The following is a 5,804-nucleotide window of genomic DNA, read 5'->3' as shown; positions in this document are numbered from 1 at the left end:
ATTGTAAAATAAAGTAGAGAGTTGAATAAATGCAGAGTTGTAAAATAAAGCATAAAAATATCTTAAGGAATATTCTATGTAATATTCTCTAAGACTTGTAATATAAATACTAAGGCTTGGTGAAAAGTTTCATTGAAGCTGGACTGAGTAAGTTTGAGTGTGAGAGTGTTAAGAGCCTTTGTAATCCTTTGAGTGTTTCAATAATAAAATATATCCCATTGGTAAAAGATCTTTCTTATATCCTTATATAATCATATAATCATTTTCTAAAATACTTCCTACACACTTAACACACACTTAACATTGATCCTAAAAACCTCCTAAGTGGTTGTACTTTTTTCGGAATCTATATACGTTAGGTTGGGATTTCATCTGGAGCCGCTGCAGTAGCAGCAATCAACTTGGCTAAAATAGAAGAGAAATGCTGGAAAACTTATCACGGTGAGAAAGCTCAATATTTGTTTTCGAGTAATCACAATTAGTAGTTCTTTAGCTCTTAATAGACTTCTTAAAAAAACATGTTCTGTTTAGTTCCATCCACAAAGAGATACAAGAGATGAGATATTAGTAGCAGCAATTAGAAAAGCCCCCTCAAGTTTGGTCCTTTGGGAGATTGCAAACAATAATTCTCTTTCTTGGTGAACTTGAAGTGGTTCTAGAGGCAATACAGACTGTTAAGTTTCAACGTTGTATGGTCCCTCTGTTCCAACAGATTGCTCGATGCCTTAGTAGCTCCAATTTTCAAGTTAGTGATGGAACCTATATGCGTCTCATTCAATGGTTCAATTTCTATCAGTTTGAGAGTTTCAGTATATGTTCTTGATGCAATAAGTTAAATGTTTCATTTTTTGTCTCAGATCTTGATGAGTTTATAATGAAGCGAGGAAGAAAGAGATGGAATCAATTTGATTCAGTTGCTTCGGGCTTTTTATTTGGTGAAGATTACAGTTTGTTTTGGAAGTGTTTTCTAATGGTGAGCTTTTTATACTTTGTTTTGTTGTGATCAATGCTTGATTTCTGATTTTTGCTTGTTTGTTCTTGACCAGTTTTAAATCGGTTTTTGCTGCAGCTTGAATGGTTTTGTGTTGGTTTACCTCTGAGATTGATGGTCTGATTGTAGAGATGTGAGATTTGAGATGCAAGTGTTGGTGAAATGTGAGATATGTTCAATAAGAGGCGTTTTTGCTGCAGCTTGAACTGTTTCCATTATCCAATAAACTGAAACAGGTGATCGGAGCTGTGGGGTTCATGAACCAGAGGCTGGAAATTTTGAAGGACATTGATTGCAGTATGACAATCAGTATGACACTTGTTTCTGGATGTTAGTTACAAGTAGAAAGAGCATAAGTGAAGCACGAGGTTTTAAAGGTGTGTTGTTTGTGATTTTCTTTTTTTTTTTGAATAAAATGTTAAATTTGATTCAAAGAAAAAATAACGTTTCTACAACTAGTGCAACATGTGGGTTAAACAGAGAAAACCAAATAAATTGTAGACTACAGGCTTAGATTGTATGGAATTAATATCGAGATGCTAGCCAAAACTGCAGAGCAGCATCGTAGCGTCAATCACCACTCTTGGCTATTGAGAGAATCCAGTCCCTCTATTGTCTGTCAATAGATTTGATCAACTGCTCCGCCGTGGTAATAGGTTCTCCATGGCGTCTTCTGTTTCGCTCACTCCATAGAGCATGTACCGTGGCTTGGAAGACATAGCGGACAACAAAGCTCTCCACTCGATCTTTCCAAGAGCTCGATATCACTGTGATCAACGTTTGCCAGTCCAAAGAGAACCTCGCCGCAAAAATCTTCTTGGCAACATTAGCCCATATACCAGATGTAAAACTGCAGGTGAAGAGAAGGTGGTCCCGAGTTTCAAGAGTAAGATTGCAGAAAACACATGTCGTGGCCAGACCCCTGTTCCAAAGAAGCATTTTGTCCCCCGTTGAAAGCCTGTTCCTTGTCGCCAGCCAGACACAAAAAGAGTACTTTGGCGTTGCGTGGGCAAACCAAACCCCTTTGTGCCAAGAAACCGAAGGTGATATGGATCGAACATGGTTCCAAGTATCCTTGGTAGAGAAGTGTGAACGATAAACGTCAGTTTTCCCTTTCCATAATGTCGTATCCTCTGCATTCGTACGTGATCGCAGCTTAGAAGCCAAAACTTCTTTAATGGAGTTCAAATCTGCAGACCGATGCCGTCGAGGCCTACGTTCCCATGCCTCTGCAACTGACATATGCTTACTTAACCCCAGGTCAATATATCCTCGTTCCCTCGTGATCTCAATCAGACGTCCCAAGGAAGACCAGTTGTCAAACCAGAACGAGGTTTGAGTTCCATCATGCACATCAACTCTGCAAAAATCTTTGGCAATATCTCGATATTTTAGTAGTTTCCTCCACATCCAGGATCCCATATGAGATGTCTCTTTAATTGACCAAAACGTTTCCTTACGCAACAGAAAGACCCGACACCACTTAACCCACAAAGATTGCTTCTGAGACAGGAGCCGCCAAATCAACTTCAGGCTACAAACATCATTTGCTTCTTTCAGCGATCTGAGACCTAAACCTCCTTCTATCTTCGGTTTGCAGACCTCCCCCCAATAAATTTTTGCTTTATGTGAAGCTAAAGCAGGACCAGACCAGAGAAAAGCAGAACAAATCTTATCAATCTCTCGAATACACTCTCGAGGAAGTCTGAAGGCGGCAAGCCAAAAGTTGCAAATGCTCCATAAAACAGAACTTATCAAGTTTAGACGACCAGCATAGGAGAGGAACCGAGCTGTCCATGAACCGATTTTCTTCTTAAGATGTTCTAGTAACGGATTGTAGTCAGTCAAAGAAAGTCTCTTAGTAACCAGCGGGAGACCAAGATAGCGAATAGGAAGCTGACCAACTCCAAACTGAAAGCGAGTCTCAATCTCCTGGCGAGAGGAAGTCGTAACACCCGCTAGATAGACAGTAGATTTCTCCATACTAATCCGGAGGCCTGAGCGTTTGGCAAACTGATCGAAAACCTCAAGTATGCCCTCAATAGACCGTATCTTCCCATCAGAGAGAACCATCAAATCATCAGCAAAACAAAGATGAGTTAAGCCAATTGACTTACACTGTGGGTGATAAGCAAATTTACGTGCTCCAGCAGCTCTGTCAAGCATCTTAGATAACACGTCCATGGTTATAACAAACAGATAGGGCGAGAGAGAGCAACCTTGCCTCAGGCCACGAGAACTGCCAAAGAAACCAACCAATTCCCCATTAACCTGAACCGAAAACGAAGCTGTAGTGATACAAAGCATGATCCAGTGAATAAATTCCGCAGGAAACCCCAGCGCTAACAAGACATTTTCAACAAAAGACCATTGAACAGAGTCAAAAGCTTTTGATATATCGATTTTGATAGCACACCGACTTGAAACTGAGTCTTTATGGTACCCTTTAACCAACTATGTTGCCACGAGCAAATTTTCGATTAGTAGCCTATCTTGCACAAAAGCAGACTGATTACCCGCAATAAACTGTGGAAGCACCAGCTTGAGCCTGTTAGCAATGATTTTTGAAATCACTTTGTATATCACGTTACAACATGAAATCGGTCTGTAGTCTTTCATCCCCACAGCCTCCAACTTCTTTGGAATAAGAGCCAAGATTGTGGAATTTACTCCTTTTGGTAGAAATCCTTTAACAAAAAAGGATTGAACCGCGATAACAAATTCTGCACCTATGAACTCCCAAGCAGCTCGATAGAACTCAGCAGTGTAACCATCCGGGCCCGGGGATTTATCTCTGGGCATGGAGAACAAAACTTGTTTAATTTCCTCCGCAGAAACAGGATGAACCAGCCTTTCCTTGTCAGCCACAGAACAACAGAAAGAAAAAAGATCTTGGAGCTCTGCCACTGAAACTCCTTCGAAGTCGTTTGGGATGTGTTGCAGGAATTCTCGAAAAAATCTCTCTGCCTCTGTTTTGATCTCCCCATGGTGTGACGTTACCGTCCCATCAGGCAGTTGTATCTCTCGAATGGAGTTTTGAGCCATCCTAGATAGTACAGCTCGGTGAAAAGTTTTGTTGTTTTGATCCCCCACCTGCAACCAGTGGAGTTTGGACTTTTGCTTCAAGAACTTCTCCTCCAATACCGTTATCTTCTCCCACGTGATATAAGCCTCTGTTTCCTCATGCATAGCTTGGGGCGAAGGGGTTGTTTTATTAAGCTCTTGCTTGTGACAAAGCGTAGCATATGCTTCTTTTGCTCTGTGGATCAGATTTCCCAACCTGTCTTTAGCTAATCCTCGAATTAAAGGTTTTAGAGCCTTTAACTTTTTCGTAATACGAAACATGGAGGAGGTAGACATAAAAACAGGCTCAGTTTGCTTCAAGAAACCTTCAACCAGTGGCTTAAATTCCTCCATGTCAGCAACAGCATGAACAAACTTAAAAGGCTTGCGAATCGTATTGGTGACCCCCGCAGCAGTATTCAGATGTATCCTACACCGCAAATGATCAGAGCACCCTCCGGCTTCAAAAACGTTATATGACTGTGGAAAAGACTGATACCAATTATCATTCACAAGCACTCGATCCAGTTTTTTCAAAATTAAATCATCCTCTCTGTTGTTAGACCAAGTATAGAGCGGGCCATGAGAATGCAAATCCGAGAGAGAACAATAGTTGACCACTCGCTGGAAATCCTACATTCCCACAGTGAGAACAGGATTGTTAGCTACTCGAGAATGTTCCTCAATGTCCAAAATCTCATTAAAATCACCACAAATAAGCCATGGCTTACTACGGATGATAGGTGAATCAGCATGATCTCGCAACTCTGCCCATAGTTCTGTACGTTCCTGAGCAGAGTTCGACACATAGACAAAAGAGCAGAAAAACTCATCCTCCAGCTCCTCAAGTTTCACCGAACAGGTGACCAGTTGACCACTCTTATAGAAAGGCGTAAGCCTCACTTTATTACTCCACACCACCCAAATCCGACCTCTCCGATTATATTCATAGTTGGTCAAGACAAACCAATCTTTAAACAACTTAGTAAACAAACTCGGTACTTTCCTCTCTCTTACTCTTGTCTCCACCAAACAACCAAACTGAAACCTCTTATCTTCAATCCATTTCTGGATAATAGAATGTTTTATTGATTTGTTTAAGCCCCGAACATTCCAACAGAATCCGGACATTAATGAGTTTTAGTGGTAGTTCTCTTACTCTGATCTCTAGGGGGGGAGCCTAGAGGATTGAGTAGAAGAAGATGAGAGCACTTTATGAGCTGTCTTTGAAACGCGTGGCAAGGATTGTCTCTGCAGAATGATCTGCTGAGTCACAATCTCTGCTGCCGGTTTCTGAGGGGCCTGCACTACACCAGAGATCCCACCTATCGGTCCAACCACCGCTGAAGTAAGATCTTGGTGATTAGTAGAGTTCTCCCCTGCATCGTCCTGACCACTAAGGACAGAGAACGCATTCGAGAGTATAGAAATCCCCCCATTCTGCAGCTGGTTCTGCTGTTTCCCCGGGCTACGAGAGGTGTGTGGTGGTGTAATCCATCCCTGATCCTCACCAGTTTTCTCCTCCTGGTCAACACTCACAGTAGATGCCCCAATATTGGGGTTCTTCTGGCAAGTGCTCTGGATCGCAGATGCCACTGCATCCGGTTCTGAAACTACCTCATCAACAATATCGACTGGTAAGCAAGTGTCCGAAAGAGTGTCCTTAACTTGATCTTTAACCGGAGAACGAGGTTTGTCTACTGAGAGACAAGCTTCCCGCAGGTGTCCCCACTTTAAACAACCACTACAT

The 5,804-nt window shown here is 41.8% G+C and overlaps 1 long non-coding RNA gene across 3 annotated transcripts in view; it reads left to right on the top strand.

Moving 5' to 3' along the window:
- The window catches only part of LOC104783519, a 6,713-nt gene continuing 1,326 nt past the window's right edge, over positions 418-5,804 (top strand). Inside the window, exons 1-5 of one of the 3 annotated variants that reach the window (XR_002036673.1) lie at positions 418-441; positions 532-745; positions 858-973; positions 1,070-1,155; positions 1,228-1,368. This is a non-coding gene — a long non-coding RNA (uncharacterized LOC104783519). Of the gene's footprint in view, positions 442-531; positions 746-857; positions 974-1,046; positions 1,156-1,227; positions 1,390-5,804 lie in introns of those variants that run through there. The other 2 variants (XR_767231.2, XR_767232.2) reach the window with 2 other exon arrangements.

The sequence above is a fragment of the Camelina sativa genome, chromosome 1 (genome assembly GCF_000633955.1).
Source record: "Camelina sativa cultivar DH55 chromosome 1, Cs, whole genome shotgun sequence".
NCBI classification, from domain to species: Eukaryota; Viridiplantae; Streptophyta; class Magnoliopsida; order Brassicales; family Brassicaceae; genus Camelina; species Camelina sativa.
Note: the sequence above shows the minus strand (reverse complement) of the source record. Positions and strands in the feature narration are given on the sequence as shown.